General features: G+C 32.7%; 1 long non-coding RNA gene across 1 annotated transcript; it reads right to left on the bottom strand.

Moving 5' to 3' along the window:
• Positions 1-13613: 13613 nt before the first annotated feature.
• Positions 13614-20185, bottom strand: LOC145949544 (uncharacterized). The gene is made up of 2 exons (XR_014427822.1): positions 19794-20185; positions 13614-14821 (listed from the first exon to the last, which is right to left on the bottom strand). It is a non-coding gene; the product is annotated as an uncharacterized LOC145949544 (long non-coding RNA).
• Positions 20186-21354: the final 1169 nt, after the last annotated feature.

The following is a 21354-nucleotide window of genomic DNA, read 5'->3' as shown; positions in this document are numbered from 1 at the left end:
TAATTACTATTTTCAGTCGAGAATCTGAATAGAAAACGATTACTAAAAGAAAATGTAAATATAAATACTTAATGTTCAAAACCCTAGTAGGCAGCTAGGTACTAGCTAGCTATAGCTAGCATCTTGACATTTTGTTATCAAAGCAAGCACACACGTGTGGGGTGCATAATGTGGATGGTGATATTTTATGGACTTTGAGCCACACGTGGAAGATAGAATCGGAAGGTTTTAGATATGAAAGTAGGTAGGGAATGAAGGGCCAACATTAATTATGTAGGTTAAAAGAAATAGTCCCCACTACCACGCCCTAATTGCTTCCTTGTTTGCCTTTTTGCCCTAGTACTCCATGTGAGTGATTGTTTTGGCCATGCATTGGGGCCATCAATTGCCATTGCTATCAATGCGCCTTCCTCTAAGATGTCATCATTCATGAATAAAATGAATAAAGCAGGACTAATCCAACTTCTTCTTTGACCACTGGAGCTCAACTGTTACGTACAGCTCATAACTTTGCTCGCTTTCTCCTCTACTTAATTATTTTCATTTCACAGCTGGGCTATAGACTATAGTTATAACATCCCAAGACAAAAATTTCATAAGACTACTTTACGTTAATAAATTTTATTTCTTCCGGCGGTATCAAATATAAACAAACAAGCAAGCACTACTACATTTTAACTCTTTAGTAACATTTTTTAAAAAAATGTTGCAAAATAACCTATAAATTTTTTTTACTCGATATGAGACTTTAATTTTGAAAATAATTAAAAATAATAATATTAAAATAAAAAATGTTACTCTATCTATAATGATATTTTTTAAAAAAGTGTTGTAAAATAACCTATTTATTTAATATATAGTAACATTTTAATAAATGTAAACAAGAAAATATTGTTAAAGAATTAAAATCTAATAGTGCGGTATCAAATATAAACAAAAAAACAAGCAAAAATATGTATGTTAATGTTAGTCTTAAATATAAACATATTTTAATTGCGTTAATAATATCATCTCAAAAACATCTCTTTATTTGTTTGGAATTGTATTTTCAATAACCCTCGTTCTTGTATATATCACACCTCTTCATTTTTTTCATTCTTGATATTACGTGGTTGAGACTTGAGTTGTCTCTTCGATATGCTGGAAAGATGTATTAAACCATCGAAAATATGTTGAAGGAATTAACTCAATTTTCTGTCAGCCGTATGAAACTTGTTATTAATGATGTACATTAGTTGTGTGTTAATTACTTTACTCCAAACCTACAATTATATATGTTTTTTTTTCTTATTAATGCACATACGTAGTTTTGGATAAATCAACTTTAATTGATTCGTAATTCTAATTATTTTCTGAAAAATATATCATTGATTTGATTGTAATAAAATAAAAATAAGATGAACGGATGAAATAAAGATAGAATACAAAGGATAAAATAATAGTAGCTAATAATAGAATGATAAGATAATAGTAGCTACGTGATTAGGACTCCAATCCAACCCTGAAAAATGGTGGAGGGACTAATTAATGGCATTAATCTTTGGACTTTTAAAAGAGAAAATTTAGTAATAGGAAAGAGCTTTACTAAGGAATGTGTAATACCCAAAGATTTTTGTTGGAGATAAAATCTGAAACAAAATGATAATCTATTGCAAGGTGTTTCATCATAGAATGAAATACTAGATTTTCATAAAGGTAGGTAGCTCCAATGTTATTAGAGCATATCACTAGCTAGTGAGTTGGGTAAGTATAACGAAGATTTTTGAAAAGGTATTGCATCCACCAAACCCCAGTGGCATTGGACGAAATTGTTCTATATACTCGGCTTCAACGGAAGACTTCGCAACAGTTATTTGTTTCCTACATGACCATGAGATAGGATTTGTGCCAACGAAAATAATTTAGGCACCAGTTGATTTGGAATCTGTAGAGACTCCAACCCGATTAGAGTTCCAATAGACATCAAGGAATAATGAGCAAGCATACGTTAGATGAAGTCCATGATATTGTTCTTTAAGATAACTTAATTAAAACACATTAGGTAGCCTAATAAAAAGGAATGGTGATATGGCAACTTTCTTGCCATGATAACCCCTTTTATTTTCATCGAGAAAGCAATGTCAAGTCTTGTAAGGGACAAACATTGAAAGGATCCAACAATTTATTTGCCTATATGTAGTAACATCATAGGTGAAACAATCAACAAGATAATGAGATATAGGTGATGGTCGACATATAAATATGGAAGTATGTTTAGCATCCTACATGTTAAAGTTTGATAGGAGATAACTAATGTAATAGGGCTATGTAAGAAATAAACCTTGCATAGGGAACAAAGAAATCTTCTTCTTTTATGTATAAGGATGAGAAAACACAAATAAGTAAACACCATAAAGAAATAGAAAAAATATCACACAATTTATTTAACGTGGTTCATCTCTTTATGTCTACATCCACAAGGATTTTCATTATCGATCTCAAAATGTATTAAATGTATATCTTGAAAATCATCCCTTCAAGTTTTGTGGATAAATCTTGAAAACCTCTTTCTTACAAGTTTTATGGGTGAAACTTGAAAACTCCTTCCTCATAAGTTTTAAGGGTGAAACTTGAAAATACATCCCTCACAAGTTTTCTAACGAAACTTAAAAACCTTTCTTCACAAGTTTTCTGTCGAAACTTGAAAACTCTCCTTCATATGACATCTTTTTTCATTTACGGCGGTGACCCCCTCTACAGGTCGAGTGCTTCTTCTCATCTCAAGAGTCTCTATTTATGTACTTTATATCTTAATCTTAAAAAAGGAAACAAATCTCTAAAATAAATACAATATATTTCAATTCTAAATAATATCCTAAAAGAATCAATATCTTTTAAAATCTAAATAATATCTCAGAAATTTGAATTGTTTTCCTAACACACCTGATATCTATAAGAAGAAATTCAATGCCAATTAAGGAAATGGCTAGGTGTGCCAAGGTTTTTTTCGATGCAACTTTTAAGAGAAAGCCTATTGAAAATTATGCAAAAATCTTTTATCATTCCTTGTGGGGGAAAAACTCAACAACATATATTGAAAATATACCATAATGTGATAAATTTTGTAAATAAATAGAAAAATATATGATTTGAAAATTGCAATGTAATAATTAACAACAAAATCCTTAAAGGCATGGTACCAAACATGTTAAGCTTACTTTTTTTAAAAATCATGTTATTAGTATAAAGTATTTATCAACTTCATTGATGATTAATCTCTATTAATAAATCTTGTTGGACTCCTTTAGTAGAGTCTCCCTTCTTAATCACGTTTTTTTAGGTACAAGATTCGAACTGGAGTCCTTATTACTTAAGGAGATTGAATTCAATATCACTTAGATCAACGACTTATTAGTATACAACAATTATACAAAACATCACCAATTTTCATCAATCTTAACCCTGCTTTATATCAAGAGTTTCCTACAAGAGACTAAGGGATTTCATAGATTAACAATTTACACCAATCGATTTGCATTCTTCAATACAATAACATAATTCTCAATCATAAAGAATGGAAGAATCATATTATCAACAATTATAAGTACAAGTGATATTGGACCCACCAATTTTGATCAATTTTAACCCAACTCTATATCAAGAGTTTCCTACAAGAAGCTAAGGGATCTCATAGATTAACAATTTACACCAATTGATCCACTCATAGAGAACAAAGGAATCATATTATCGAGGATTTTCAAGGTTCACTCATAGAACACAAAATACAAATCATGAGATTAGGGTCAATCTCACTACCCAACAGATATCCACACCCTATAACGAGATTATTCACTTTCTTCTTACCTCGATAAACTTCTATGTTTAAGAAAAAGAGAGATGAGAGAAGCATAAATGTTAAAATGTAAAAATAATTTTTAACCCTAACCACTTTTTAAAACCAACCTTATCTTACTTTAATTAAAACAAATATAAAATACATATCTCACCAAATAATTTATATAATTTCACAAAACCTTTCTTAATTAAATAAAAACACACTTAGAAATTTTAAAAGTTTTGATATTGTTTATAAAACATATTTTATTAATTAAAAATATCCTTTATTATATTAACGAAATTTGGAGCATTAGTAGCAAAAAGGGAAACATCGGTTTATAAAGTACACACGCTCCATTTGTATAAAACTTTTTGGGGAATTACTAAAAGCAAAATTATGAAGGCTTAAGCCAAAAATGAACAATATCATACCAATGTGGACTTATACATGGGATATCTCCTTTGGTGCACCCTAACAAATGGCATCATCTATAGAGATATGTGAATCTTAGTACCAATGCAGGGATTAATGAAGCTCCCAAGATCCTTTGAGCTTAGTGTGTAGCTTTATTTTTGAGATTTTTTACTTGCAAATGTAATTGTTTTAATTTACCATTCATTAGACGTGATATCATTACTACTCTAGGTGTGTCAATGATTTTTCACATAAGCTACTGATAACTTTATCAACCATTTGCTATGAAAGCTAGCCAATTTAGGTCCTTTGATTTTTATAGGAGTACTAGTGATGATATGATCTAAGTAAATATAATTACACAAAAATAACTAATTAAAGTCTTGCCTCACATTGGGCTCTTCATTAACTTGGACTTCTTAGGTCAACTTAAGCATTTATCCTTCTAGATTTAGCTTGAGAATAAGTTTTTTTTTTATTTTATTTTATTTCTTAATCCTAAGTTTTTCCTTAGCCTTCTTCGGCCTCCTAGGTTTCCATTAAATGGCCCAGATGAATTGCTTCAATCTCCCTTCTAATATAAAGTCTTAGTCTTTCTATGCTTGATGCAGGAAATGTTGACAAAATTAAGGAATGCATGTCTTGCCTTTAGAAGAAATTTAGCTGATTCCTCCAAGCATTATTGTAGTTATTGAAACATGGATTGTTATGTTGCCCCCAAAGTTCTAAACATAATTAACATTCTCCTAAATGTTCTTCTTGACTTTACACCCAACATTAGAACAATGTCATCCACAAGTAACATTTGAGTTCTTACGTTGCTTGAACTAGGGAAAGTTGAGGAAATGGATTTTCCATTTGCATAGCCCTCAACTGTTTGGTAATGCCCTCTAATTAAGGTGATATGCATTAATTTTGTGCTAACATAACACTATTTGTGTATCAATATATAAGATTACTTTTATTGGAATATGGATCCTCTATCATATTGTACATTATACTCTTTATATCATTTTGGCCTCCACAAATTTATGTCCATAGAGTCTCTAGTTGAGTCAAGAATCATCTTTGTGTTTAAACTTAGCCTAGTGTTAAAAATATGTATTATATATTTCAATTTCATTTAATAATGGTTAATTCATTTATTAAGTAAAGAATGAGGAAAGTGGTAGGATAGTGTTATGGCAATAGGTTATGCTGCCTATTACCAAAGCATTCACAGAAAAGTGAGTTCTCTCTTTTCTGTCATTTTCTCTTTTAAAGACCCTTTGTGCACTTTACTTTAAATAACATAACCACCTACTACCTATCACCCATTCTCCAAGTATTGTGTTACATGTAGTTGAAAGAACTAATATTCTAAAAGATCTAAACATGGCAAAATCAAATAAAATAAACACGTTCAGATCATTCTCATAATTGCGGAAATTAAAGGACCAACCTCCAGCCATTGTTGTTTGCTTGTTCCTTCAGGTTTCTGAACCCTTGCTCTCAATACGCGATGGTGTAGTATACTGAAGGGGAGAGTAGGCTTAGGGACCCAAAATAGAGATACGCGTTCAATTTTTTATAGAACTCTAATCCATCGTAGAGCCTCTTTGAACGTTGGAGAAAACGTGCGGGAATCACGGTACCATATCCGCAAGTTATTTGATAATGGGTTGAAAAATAGACCACATTCATGATATGTTAACCGCAGCAAGTAGAAGAATCAGGAAGGCAACATGAAAATTGGGAGAACGTTGTTTCCTTATACGTGACTGTTGCAAACGTGCTACTGTTGCAAAAACAATTTTTCAAAATGACGTATATGCCAACATTCTCCCACTTGGTCCATTTATCCAATTATCAATCAAATAGGAAACCAAATATATGAATCATGGTGATAGGTCCTCTGATAATGAGTATTATCTCCTATGTATCACAATATATTAAGTCTCTCATCTTAAGCTTAACTCTAATGAATAAACCATATGTTTATTCCAGGTCACAATTAATGAGTTTTCTCAAAGTAAATAGATATGTGCACAAGATAAATGAGAAAAGATCAAACTAAATAAGAGTTTTAACAAGTAATTACAATGATTGTCACATCATGGAACCAAGTCCCATTCGAGTTACATGATCCTTAAAATTCTTTGGTGGCATGCCTTTAGTTAAAGGATCAACTATCATTAACTCAGTGCTAACGTGCTCAATGACAACTTTCTTTTCCTTAACACGTTCTCTTATGGCTAGATATTTAATGTCGATATGCTTACTTCGACTTCCACTTTTATTATTTTTAGCCATAAAAATAGCAGCGAAGTTATCACAATACAACTTCAATGGCTTAGCAATTGAGTCCACAACTCTAAGCCCAGATATAAAACTCTTCAATCATACACCATGTGAGGTAGCCTCAAAACAAGAAACGAACTCAACCTCCATAGTAGAAGTAGCAGTCAAGGTCTGCTTTCTGCTGCTCCAAGATACAGCTCCACAAGCCAGCATAAAAACATAGCCAGATGTAGATTTTCTAGTATCAATGCAACCAGCGAAGTCTGAATCAGAGTAGCCTATCACCTCCAAACTATCAGTTCGTCTATATATGAGCATGAAATCTTTTGTTCCTTGAAGGTATCTCATTACCTTCTTTGCAGCTTTCCAATGGTCAACACCAGGATTACTCTGATATCTTCCTAAAACTCTAACTGCAAATGCAATGTCAGGTCTGGTACAAACCTGAGCATACATAAGACTTCCAACAGTTGAAGCATATGGAATATTTTTCATGTGTTCCCGCTCAAGATTATTTTTCGGGCACTGACTCAACTCAAGTTTGTCACCCTTCACAATGGGAGCTACACTTGGTGAACAATCTTTCATGTTAAACCTCTCTAAAACCTTGTTGATATAGGTTTCTTGAGATAAATCCAAAATACCTCGAGATCTTTCTCTATGGATCTTAATGCCTATAACATAAGATGACTCACCCATATCCTTCATATCAAAGTTCTTTGAGAGAAATTGTTTCACCTCGTACAACATACCCTTGTCATTAGTTGCAAGCAAAATGTCATCCACATATAAAACAAGAAAGAAAATCTTGCTCCCACTAACCTTCTGGTGTACACATTGATCCATGATATTTTCTTCAAAACCAAATGAAGATATAACTTCATGAAATTTTAAATACCATTGGCGTGATGCTTGTTTTAATCCATAGATGGATTTGTTAAGCTTACATACTAAGTGCTCACCATCACTAGAGAAAAATCCTTCAGGTTGTTTCATGTAAACCTCTTCCTCTAGATTACCATTAAGGAATGCTGTTTTCACATCCATTTGATGTAGTTCAAAATCAAAATGAGCTACTAATGTCATGATTATTCGTAGAGAATCCTTCTTAGATACAGGAGAAAATGTCTCACTATAATCAATTCCTTCTCTTTGAGTGAATCCTTTGGCAACAAGTCTTGCTTTATGTCTTTCAATGTTACCTTGTGAGTCCTTTTTAGTTTTAAAGACCCGTCTACATCCAATGGATTTTACACCATGAGGCAACTCAACAAGATCCCAGACTTGATTAGACGTCATAGAATTCATCTCTTCTTTCATAGCATTATACCACAAATTTGATTCCTTAGAATTCATGGCTTGTGAAAACGTTTCAGGATCATTTTCGGCTCCAATGTTATAATCTGATTCTTGTAAATACACTACATAATCACTAGAAATTGCTGATCTTTTGACTCTAGTAGATTTTCTTAATGTTGTCTCATCACTTTGGTCAGGAACTTGTTGTTCAACTGATTTCTCAATAGGTTGTTCAACATTTACTTGTTACTCCTGGTCAACAACTTGATCTACATTATAATCTTCAGCAACTTGTGGAACTTGAATCACTGGTTGTCTAACACATCTTTGAACTGAAGGAGCGTGGTTGACTAACAGTCTATCATTTGATTGAGAGGGTTGAACTTCATAGTGATCCTTTTCAAAACTAATATCTTGAATTAAATCACTCCCACTAATCAAGTCATTTTCAAGAAACTTTGCATTTCTTGATTCCACAATTCTAGTGTTATGAGATGGGGAATAGAATCTATACCCTTTGGACTTTTCAGCATATCCAATGAAATACCCACTAATAGTCCTCGGGTCTAGTTTCTTCTCTTGTGGGTTATAAATCCTTACTTCAGACAGACCCCCAAACGCGTACATGTCGTAAACTGGGTTTCCAACCTTTGAATAACTCAAAAGGTGTCTTTGAAACAGCCTTGGTTGGAACTCGATTTACTATATACACAGCCGTTTTAAGTGCTTCAGCCCACAAGAATTGAGGAAGTTTTGCATTACTCCTCATACTTCTCACCATATCCATTAATGTTCGATTTCTTCTTTCTGCCACACCATTTTGATCTAGAGAACCAGGCATAGTGTATTGGGCAAAAATCCCATGTTCTTGAAGAAATCTCGCAAATGGATCAGGTGCTTGTCCATTCTTTGTGTATTTACCATAGTACTCTCCACCTTTATCTGATCTCACAATCTTAATTTGTTTTCCGCATTGTAGCTCTACATCAGCGTTAAAAACTTTAAAGGCATCCAAGGCTTCATCCTTAGAACGAAGTAAGTAAAGGTACATATATCGTGAGTAATCATCAATAAAGGAGATGAAGTATCTTGGACTATTTGCATCCATATCCAGACAACAAATATCTGTATGAATGATTTCTAGTATGTTTGAACTCCTCTTGGCACCCTTTTTGGACTTGTTAGTTTGCTTACCCTTGATGCAATCCACACAAGTCTCAAAATCAGCAAAATCTAAAGTACTAAGTACTCCATCATTTACTAATCGTTTAATTCTATCAATGGAGATATGTCCTAATCTCCGGTGCCACAACATAGAAGAATCCTCATTCATAACACAACGTTTTAACCCAGAGGAAACATGCATAGAATTATAAGATGCGTCATTATTTTGCAAATTAATAGAGTAAAGACCATCACATAATTCACCAAAACCAATAACTTTGGATTTATTCAACAAAGTAAAACCAGAATCCAGAAATTTAAAAGAAAAACCAAAGGTGCAAGTTGCGAAATTGAAATCAAGTTTTTACTAAAACTAGGAACATAAAAAGTCTTTTCTAAATTTAAAATAAAACCACTGCTCAAAACTAAATTGCATGTCCCAACGGCCTCCACATGTGAACTCATCTTGCTTCCTAAATAGATGCATTGCTCACTTCCCATCGGTTTCCTTAGGTTTTGCATACCCTGTAAGGTATTAGAAACATGGATTGTAGATCCAGAATCAATCCACCATGTGTTATGATTAGTACTAGTCATACTAGATTCATAACAAACAAAAGCAAATAAATTACCTTTCTTTTCCAGCCAATTCTTAAACTTCAGACAATCTTTCTTCATGTGTCCTTTCTTTTTACAAAAGAAACACTTGGATTCTTTCTTAATAATTGGTTGAGCTGGAACCTTTCCCTTCTTATTATCTTGATTCTTCTTTTTCTTAAAAGAAGTGGTTAAGAGCACCTGCTCTCCTTCTTCCATCATTAGCCTTTCCTCTTCTTGAACACACATGGTCAACAATTCATTAATAGACCACTTATCCTTATGTGTGTTGTAAGAGATTTTAAAGGGGGCATAATGGTGAGGCAAGGTGCACAAAATATAGTGCACTAGGAAAGAATCAGACATGGTAACCTCTAAAGCTTTCAGTTGAGCCACAATATCCCTTATGCGCATGATATGATCACGCACTCCTTTAATCCTAGTGAGCTTTAAGGATGAAAACTGCATTATAAGGGTGCTGGCAAGAGATTTATCAGATGTGGTAAATTGTTCATCAATAACCTTTAGTAAATCCTTGACATTGTCATGCTGGTCAACAGAACCCCGAATTCCAGCAGAAATATTGGTCTTTATGAACGTCACAGAGAGACGATTTGACCTCTCCCATTATTCATAAAGATCAACTGCATCTGGAGAGCTGGTCTCAGTAATACTCGGTGGTGCTGGCTTCCTAATAGCATAGTCAATGTCCATCCAGCCTAAATGAAGAAGAACTATCTCCTTCCAAACCTTATAATTGTCACCCTTTAATTCGGGAATGTCACACTTGATATCAGAAATATTCATAGATTGAGAAACTGCAAATGTCAAAAACATGTTCATCATCATAACTTGAGACTAAAATAAATGTCATATTTTACCAATGCAAACATGTCTCTTTTAACGAATCTAGTGACATAAAACTTGCCTGTGGGCTAAAGTCATATTCAATTACACTCATGTAACCTTATGATAAAACTATCAAATTTGTTCCCTTTCTTAATTCCTGTGGGTAAATTAAGAAATATAATATAATATTTTATCCTAATCAATCATACAAATGTAAGAAATTTTCTGTGGGTATATTTCATCACATCACATATAATTAATTACAATTAATGTTTTTCTTAATGTGATCTTTAAAAAATATATAATTTTAATTAATTAAAGATGCTGTGGCTATTCTCTAACTTATTAAAATTATATGTATCACTAAACATTAATATAAAATAAATAAATCTTATTTTTATTTTAATATCAAAATAAAATAAATATAAGCAAATATTAGATAATCATATAATATTCAATACTCATTATTCTTAATTTCCAATATTTAATGCAGCCAAGAATAACATGTATTACGAAAAATATTTACGTTACTTGTGATATGACGTGTCTCTAGCATGCAACCATGTAATTACGAAACAACATGCAAGAAAACGTACGAAGGGAATCAAAACAAAGGACCCCAACAGGATTCGAACCCATGCCATGACAGTAATATCCCAAGTAAACAAACCACTGCACCAAGCGCTTTATCTCATAAGTATGATACAATTTAAAAATAAAACATATGCATGTCAATAGCAAACAAACAAACAAAACGTGAAAACACATTGCGTTTCACTCGTCTTCAACCTTGAGACGGGTCATTTTTACCTATTTATGACCCGCGGACCCGAAACGAAAACCCGACTATTTTTGCATGTTTTGAACATCGAAAAACACCATTTTAATTACAGAAACGGTAGAAAAATCATCCTCTACTCCCTCTCCAGTTTTAGAAACAATTATGGGGTTGAAAAGAGATACCCAAAAAAAACCCGATACAAAACAAGGTAGAGGATTAGCAGGCTCTGATACCAAATGAAAGAACTAATATTCTAAAAGATCTAAACATGGCAAAAATCAAATAAAATAAACACCTTCAAATCATTCTCATAATTGCGGAAATTAAAGGACCAACCTCCAGCCATTGTTGTTCGCTTGTTCCTTCAGGTTTCTGAACCCTTGCTCTCAATACGCGATGGTGTAGTATACTGAAGAGGAGAGTAGGCTCAGGGACCCAAAACAGAGATACGTGTTCAATTTTTTATAGAACTCTAATCCATCGTAGAGCCTCTTTGAACGTTGGAGAAAGTGCGGGAGTCACGGTACCATATCCGCAAGTTATTTGATAATGAGTTGAAAAATGGACCACATTCATGATATGTTAACCGCAGCAAGTAGAAGAATCAGGAAGGCAACGTGAAAATCGGGAGCACGTTGTTTCCTTATACGGGACTGTTGCGAACGTGCTACTGTTGCAAAAACAGTTTTTCAAAATGACGTATATGTCAACAGTAGTATGAGGAAAGGTGGTACATTAGCATTCTCTGAAAGTCATGGACATATCTGCAAAGGGTTAGGATTCTTATTAGTTAATGCCTTGGTCGTCTACCGAGGTGTGCAGTGGACTCGTACAATAAGGCCTAAATCCATATGTCTAGGTGCCTCATAATTTTGAGGTGATGGGTCAAACTATCTAGAGGTTCGATTTTAGACCGTTCTAGTAGACAAAGCTTAGCCGGTCATCGACCAAGTGGTAGATAAACCTCGACAGTCATGAGTTAAGGAGGCGAAATGGCTTGATAAGACCACTTGATCAGCCACTGACCGAGTGGTACATAAGCCTTGAAATCCATGAGCCAATAAGGCAAAATGGGTTCATAAGACTACTTGATTGGTCATCGGACGAGTGGTACATAAGCCTCGAAAGCCATGAGCCAAGAAGGCTAAATGGCTTGATAAGACCACTCAATTGGCCACCGGTCGAGTGGTGCATAAGGCCACTCAATTGTTAATTAGTGAGGGATTTTAGCGTGGGAAAATTTGTCTCGCTATTCCCTCGCTAAATAGCGACAAATTAGCGATAAAAAATATTCTCTAGCTAAGTCGTAGCTAAATTGCGAGAAACATAAATTTGGTCGCTAATTGCTCACAAATAGTTAGCGAGAAACAAAATCTCTCGCTAATGCTTTGCAAAATGTCTAGAATATTGAATTTGTTTTGGCAAGGTTGAGTTTCCTTCGCTAATCTCTCGCAAAAGAGAAGAATATAAAAGTTATTTTAGCGAGAGAATAATTTGGTCGCTAATCTGTCACTATAATTAAAATAGTAAAAGTTACTTTAGCGAGGGAAATGTTCTCTCGCCAATCCTTCACAAAAGTGGAGATATTAAAAGTTTATTTAGCGAGGGAAATTATTTCTCTCCTTTCCCTCGCAAAGTTGACTATATTAAAATTATTTTTTAAATAAAATAAAATTTTTATTATATAATATTAATTACATATATTAAAGATAATATATGAGTATTAAAACAGTAGTTAATAGATGTAGTTAATGTATTTTGTTAATTATAAATATTTAAATAAAATAATATTTTTTATTATATTAATTACATATATTAAATGTAATATATGAGTATTAAGATATAATTTATATAAAAATATTTTATAATATCTACATGAATTAGTGTTTTATGATATAATAGTGAATTGTGTTATATATGTAAGGGATAAAAATATAATTTATTTGACATTTTAACATATGAAGAATGAATAATGTAATACTTATGTTACTTATAGAAAGAGAGCGTAATTTACATTAATTACATTAAATTAAATATACTAAATTTTTAATTCTTAATTAATTGATAATATAATTTTTTATACTATCAATCCTATAAATTAAACTCTATCAATTACTTACTCCAAATTTCTCGTTTAAGAATAAATTTCTTGCACACATTTAATACTCTTGATTAGCAGACACCATTGATTAGGAGAACCAATATTAATTAAATATATATATATATATATATATATATATATATATATATTTTTTGTAGGTTTATTTTAGTTTTTTTATACTATATGATTATCTCTACAAAAAAACAAGGTTTTCATGATACATCACCGAATATAAATTAGTACGTACTATATCTTATTCTTATTCATCACTGAATCTTATATATGTCAATGTCACAATAAAATCGTACGTATATATTATATTAAAATTTTAGCATTTTTTTGACATCATAGATTTTTTTTATTTATTTTTTTTTACAAAAAGTTATATAGGTAAAATTTATGTAATTTACATCATAGCCTTATCTAACTGAAATTAAGTCACGCAGACGGCATGAGGCGATGGTGGTTTTCTAACTGAAATTTCTCGCCATGGGGAAACGAGAATATAACAGAATGCATGACAAGTGTGAGTGTGAGTGAGACACTGAAATGAAGAATGCAAAAGCTTTGGAGCGAAGACGAAACCCTCTTTCGGATCTCACCAATTCGAACCCTTCCAAACCCAACCCCTTCCATCGTCGTCTTCTGAATTTTTTACTGGAATAATATTTTTTTTAAAAAAAATTACAAGAATGATCACTGTGCAGGATTATTTACCAAGATAGAACTATTTAATGTTCAAGCTCAGAATTCGGTTCCAGGGGAACCGAATTCTGAGCATCAAAATGTAATTTTTTTTGTTTTTTCAACTCAGAATTCGGTTCCCGGGGAACCGAATTCTGAGTTGGTTTTAAATTTTTTTTTTTTTCGTGTATGGGGCAAATGTGGGCTGATCTGGGAAGCGGAACGGCCCGTTCCAAAAGCAGAACGGGCCGTTCTGCTTAAAAAAACAGAGTGCAAATTCTGAATGTAAAACGGCCCGTTCCAAAAGCAGAACGGCCCGTTCTGCTTAAAGAATTTGCACTCTGTTTCTTTAAGCAGAACGGCCCGTTCTGCTTTTGGAACGGGCCGTTCCGCTTCCCAGATCAGCCCACATTTGCCCCATACACGAAAAAAAAAAAAAATTAAAACCAACTCAGAATTCGGTTCCCCGGGAACCGAATTCTGAGTTGAAAAAACAAAAAAAATTACATTTTGATGCTCAGAATTCGGTTCCCCGGGAACCGAATTCTGAGCTTGAACAGTAAATGGTTATATCTTGGTAAATAATCCTGCACAATGATCATTCTTGTAATTTTTTTTTAAAAAAATATTATTTCAGAAAAAAATTCTCGTCTTCTTCCTCTTCCACATTCAATACCACACGCGGTACTCTCTTTTTTATTCAATCACATGTTAACTATGAATTTTCCTAAATTCCACATTGCTATATTAACCATAACTCTTTCTTACTTTTCGAATTCCATGCTTTGAATTCAGGTACAGTTGACCTTCATGTTTCTGAGCCAATTTCCGCATTCTGCAACCGAATTCATACTCTCAATGAAAAGAAAAGGAAAATTAAAAAAACAATGACGAATCCAAAGTTCTCTACTATTCCGTAACATTAACTATCCCTCCGTTTTTTAGTCATACTAAGTTCAATACTACAATGATTAAGGGAGCAAAGTTTAATTATTACTTTTCTTCTATTTTCCATAAAATTCCACCGATGAATTACTCGGTTGGCATCTATGTTTCTTTCGTTCCAAACAGAGATAAAAGTGATGGAGTTGAGCTTGAAGGTTTGGACCTACCTAAGGCTAGTCTGTTAACAGTCCGTTGCAGGAAGGTAAATAATATGACTACAACGGTTCCATGCAAAACTTTCAACTCTTCTTAATTTGTGTGTGTTGAAACTTGCCATAAGTATTTTCCGTAGATTGGTTAATGTTTACTCTGTTTATGATGGTTCTGCAGATTTCTATGGAATAATTGATTCTGATGTGTTTGTCATTACTCATTGGATTAGTTTTTATATATGAAAAATTAACTCTATAAATGTTAGAGAAATCTTCCCAATTGTTGTCTAATCGGTAGAAATCAAAGGAAAAGTTGTTTTGTGTAGAATTGTTTTGGTAGCCTTTAGTATTTTTATTTTATTTGATGCATGTTGATGACACAATATATTTGATATGCAAAATACAGGTACTACAATCTTGATATCACAACTAAACAATTATGATAGTTATAATATGAAAAATGCAGGTAAAGACGAATATATGAATATTAAAAATAAAATTGCGACAAAATAGCGAGGGATTAGCGATGATAACCAAAACATAACAGTAAGGGATCTGCTAGGAAATAACGAGGGAAAAAAGAGTAAATAGCTAGGGAAATATAGCGAAGGAATAGCGAGATAATTGCTAGGAAAATATTGCGAGAGAATAGTGAGAAAATTGCTAGGAAGTATTGCGAGGGAATAATGAGATAATTGCAAGGGAAATATTGCGAGGGAATAACTAGACAATTGCTAGGGAAATATTACGAGGGAATAGCGAAACAATTGCTAGCGAAAGGTAGCGAGGGAATAGAGAAGGGCTTGCGAGGGATATTCAGCGAGGGAATTGCGAGGCCTTAGCGAGAGATTAGCTACAAATTAGAGAGGGATATTTTGTGACACCTTAGCTAGGGAATAGCGGGGAAGCTTGATCGCAAATTAGCGAGCGATATAGTTAGCATACTTAATATAATTAGCGAGGAACTTAGTGAGGGATTGGCGACGGATTTTGCTACAGCGTGGGATTAAATCCCTCGCTAATTAGCTACCTGTATTTAGCGAGGGAATGGTCTCTCACAATTCCATCACTATTCTGTCGCAAATCTGATTAGCGAGAAATCAGAGAAGAAATAGTGAGGGAATATTCCCTCGCTAATATGTAATTTTCTTGTAGTAAAACCACTCAATTGGCCACCGGTCGAGTGGTACATAAGCCCTAAAAGTCATGAGCCAAGAAAGCAAAATGGCTTCCCCCTCCTATTCACACATTTGCTTTCAAAACTTTGTTCTTAATCACTAAAAAATCCCCAAAAACCTTGATGACGTTTCTATGCTAGCAAAACGGTAAAGGTCCTTAATCTGCACAGCCGAGGGAAATATTGGTGGAAGGATCAGGTGTGGGAGAACAAAAACAACTTCTTGCTTAGGTGTGACGTACCTCTTCCTTGCACTCTTAGTTAATCGTTGTTGGAATAAGGTACAGAGAGCAAATATGGAGAAACTAGAGATAGATTATACGAGGGAGTATGGTTGGGCTAAGGCACACATTCTTAAGGTGTCCTCATTGTGGATGTAATGGGAGAATATCAATCATTTCCTAGATGAAAATGTCATTTTTGTTGACGGAGTGAAGGAGAACGTAGTAGTTGAGCTTTACCGAAAAGGAACGTCAATTTGTGTTTAGCGCACATTAGGAGGGAGGCCCTTCACCACTTGTTATGAAACCATAGTGTCTATATTAGAAGTGTGTTGGCCATTAATGAACTTTGAAAAAGAAGTCCTAACCATGCTAAATGTTGCTCCCATGCAATTGGGAAAATTTTCTTCTTCTTTAAGATGAAAATAAGCAAAAAGACTGGATGGGTGTCTATGAGTAGTGTTGCATGTTGGGGTCTGATGGAGCTTTATATTTCCTCATATAAAGGGTTTAAGGATAAGTTTTTCAAAATAAAAGCCCCGATCCATGACCAGACACTACTCTCTGACTTTCCATTATATTGGACGAAGAAATCTAGCATACATGATGACTTCAAGTTGGAAGATATATATACCTGAGAAGGATAAAACTGATGTAGAGAAACTACCAAAGTTAGGAGTGTTTAGCAACAATCGCATTCTAAATTTAGAATTCAAATTCATTGAATAAAGAAAATATATTGGTATAGGCTTTTCATGCGATTCTCTATTTGCATATTTGATTTTGTTAACATTGGTAAAAATTTTTGACAAGTTCTTTGTGTGTTTATGTAGCGAAAATGGCCTCATTTTCCACTCATGAAATGACAAAACCTGTGAGGGAATTCAAGGCCAAAGAGCCATCCACCTTAGTAGGCCTCAATGGTTCTACTACGATGGGAACTTCTATGGCCAAACCAACTCCTACCACAGCCTCATTTACCGAAATGGATCATCGAAGAAGACATGATTGTTTAAAAGAAATGTCGTTTCGACATGATTGGTCAGGCTATGTTCAGTGTAGATTCGGATGGAGAGGAAGGTCTGCATCTCGAAGGCGAAGGAGACCCTCATGATCTAGTGTAGAGGCGATGTCCAGAACTGACCAAATTTGAATAGAAATTGGAAGGTGTTGGAATCGACGTACATTCTCTTTGGAATTTATAATTCTCTCATAGCAAGCTAATTGTAGTAACCTTGGTTACCACGAGATGACAAAAATAGATTGAAAAATAGGGAGTCGTCACCGATGTTTATTTCCATGAAAAACATTAGAAAAATCACAAAGTAGAAAATGGTCTACAAAAATCAGAGTTTTGAGTTCGGGAGTCGATTACGTGTAAGGAAGATATTAACACCTTACAACGTTCGTCTTAAGACGATTACCTTTAATTAATTAAACAAATTATTTATAATTTATAAAATATTTATCTTACTCTAGATTAATCGAAATTAACTATAGCAATTAAATATATTTTATTTAACTAGTACATTTATTTTGTAAAAAATTAAAATTATTATATAAAAAGATAATATTATTTTTTGGGGCTCGACAAGATTTATTTCTTGCTCTTACGTATCTCCATATACAATGGAGAATCAGAGTCACGTAGTTCTTTGTAGAAAATATTTATGTGTTAATATTTTTTTAATTAAATTCTATTTTTTATTTAATTTATGATTCCTGAACTGTTTCAGCTCATTCACCCTAAATAATAAAATTGACTGAGGTGTACACCAAAGTCAACTCAATGAAATCTTACTTATAAATGTTATAGATATTATTATCTTGAAAAAAAATTTGGTTGAATGTTTTTGTTTTGGAGAAGAAAAAATTAGAGATATCAAGTCGTCACAAATTGTATTTTAAATTAAAAAATTAAAAAGATGTCACATTTAATTAACCATTCCTCCAATGAATTTTTGATATAATGACTTCCAATATTTATATTAAATATTGTAAAAATATATTTTTGATATTTAGTCATACTTTGAATTTAAATAAAGACTTTTAATGTGACAAATTGTCACAACTTGCACCTTTAAACTCTAGAATCAAGAGAATGTTACATTCAAATAATCTCTTTTTTTTAAAATGATATATATTATTAATATAAATGTTGATAATAGAATATCACGTTAATTATTATTGTTATTATTATTTCTATTATTATTATTATTATTATTATTATTACTGTAGGATCTTTGAACTGTTACAATTCACGCCTGCAGGATGGAACCAACTAAGGTGTACTCCTTAGCTAATTCTTTTTATAAAATGGTTTGATATGTTTTAAAGTTCTAAAGAGAAGTTTTAGAACTATCAAATTATCACAGTTTGTGATTCCAAGCCTCTAGGATTAAATAAATGTTTCATCTAATTAATTCACTATCTTTGAAACAAAATGTTAGAAAATTCCTCCCCTTATTATTGTGAATAAAATTATTATTTTCATTATTTTATTATAATGACTTAATCTAGATTAACAATTATGAAATATTTCATTTTTAGGAGAAAACTTAGAACTACAAAGTTGTCACAAGTTGTGCTTTAAGACTTCAAGATTAAAAAGACATCACATCCAATTAATTTCTTAATAAAATAAGTTTATATGATGATTAAACATATTGTAAGAAGGTTATTTAAAAAAAATGATCAAATAAACATCCAATAGAAAAATATATATTACCTAAAACTTAATTTATAATATTACTTATCTTTCTTCCTTTATTTTATTTTTAATATTGCCTTGTTAGTTTAGTGTATATTTTTATTAATTCCTTATTAATGATATTAAGTACGTACAGTCTTTAGGCATAAATTTTACAATATAAACTAATCTAAGTCTACACAGTAGTAGAGTAGAATTAATATATTTGACGAATAGCTAAAGTCACAAATTACATAGCTGAGAATTATCGAAGACATATTACTAAATTCATTGTTGACTGAAAAGGTAAAACATGTTTAAAATAAATGAAACTAAATTAATGGATATTGCGTGCAAAATTGACAATAGGAAAACAATTCGTGCGTGATTCCTTTGCTTTTCATTATATATATATATATATATATATATATATATATATATATATATATATATATATACTTTTAGAAAGTGACCTGATGTGAATGTAGGAATGACATGAAATGAATAAGGCTTTGACGTGGTGACTTCCTGTCCAGGTTCCGTGTGCAAGCTAATAATATAATCTAAGCTAAAAAAACTAAATGAATAAAGGGGTAATGTGAATAGGTTGAAAAACCATTTACCTTACTGCTTCTTCCCTCCACTACGAATTATTTCTTCCTTTCTTTGAACCTCTTCTCCTTCTACTGCGGATTCCTCCTTCCTTTCTCAGCTTCCAAAACCTCCCTCCTTCCATTACGGATTCTCCCTTCCTTTCTTCGCTTCCAAAACCTCTCCCCTTCAACTGAATGAACCTTGACCCCTATATGTCGTCCCCTCTCCTCATCCATGAATTCCTTCTTTTTCTCTTTCGCTTATGTCGAGGATTTTTTTCAATCAAAAGGGAAAAGCCGCAGGGGTAGCATAGACAACCTTTTAGGAGAAAAAGGCTTGCACTACCTTGTATGAGAATAGGAGGAACGTAGGGGTGCAAGAGAAAGTCTCTGTTTCTTAAACTCAAAATGGTGCCTCCCAATTCTTTTACTTGGTTTTGTTTTCTGACTCATTTATACACTATTTGATTTTCTTATTTCTTTCTATTTTTGTTATTTTATTTTATATTATATTTTACAAGGAAAAGTTATAATTAATCACTCTATTTTTATTTTAAATATACAAATCACAAAAGTATATATATATATATATATATATATATATATATATATATATTATTCTTTTATTCTTGAATAATTGATTTGGAGATTTGAGAAAGAAATTATTAGAAAAATTGATGGAACAAAATTGGTGTTTACACTAATCCATCCACACTTGAGTTTGGTACATGATGTTAAGACTTTTGAAGAGGTAAAGGATGTAAGTCTTTGTAAAATGATGGAGGCATTAGCCTCCAAACTTGCTTTCTTGTCATTGACGGTTGATTGACCATTGTAGGGTAGTTTTTCAAATTAATTACGTAAATGAGGTTGTTTTGAAATTATTTACGCCTTTAAGGCAGTTTACTATAGTGTCGCTATGGATCATAGCGACACTAGTGCCACATGTAATTTTTTTTAGAAACCATGAAAGTCATATTATAAAAGTCGCTACAGCCGGTAGAGTCTCTTGTAAAGTCGCTACAGCTCCTAACAACACAAAACGGCTTCATGCTTGGCTGGAAATTTTAAAAAAATAAATTAATGAAGTCGTTATATGTTGGGATAAATTTCTTAAGCCAAATAGAAATTTTCCATTAATCAAAATTAAGAACCGTTATCTCAGATTACAGAGTTAATGTTAATAACACATACTTGTATCCATTGACGTTGATCAAAAGGTTGCAGCGGAATAGTCTTTTGGTGCAATGATCTTCCTCAGTCAGATCACTGAATTCCTTGATGGGACTTGATGTTACTCTTTTGATGGGGAGACAGAGAGACGTGTGTTTCTGATTTGGCATATTGGGGACCATGACCATCTTTACGATTTTAAACCTATCAGGGTTTCCATTAACCCCTAACGGGTCAAATCTGGTTTCTACTTATTTGGGCCCATATCAATTTTTCATGTTAGCAGTCTAAAGACTCACTAAAATTAGATTACTTTTATAGAGCCCAACTAAATGTAAATAACTAATATAAATACTACAAATAATATATGTAGCCCACAATAACTATTAGAAATAAAATTTTTAACACTATAGCCTAT

The sequence above is a fragment of the Cajanus cajan genome, chromosome 7, assembly GCF_000230855.2.
Source record: "Cajanus cajan strain Asha chromosome 7, NIPB_CcT2T_4, whole genome shotgun sequence".
NCBI classification, from domain to species: domain Eukaryota; kingdom Viridiplantae; phylum Streptophyta; class Magnoliopsida; order Fabales; family Fabaceae; genus Cajanus; species Cajanus cajan.
This window is presented reverse-complemented; position numbering and strand designations above follow the sequence as displayed.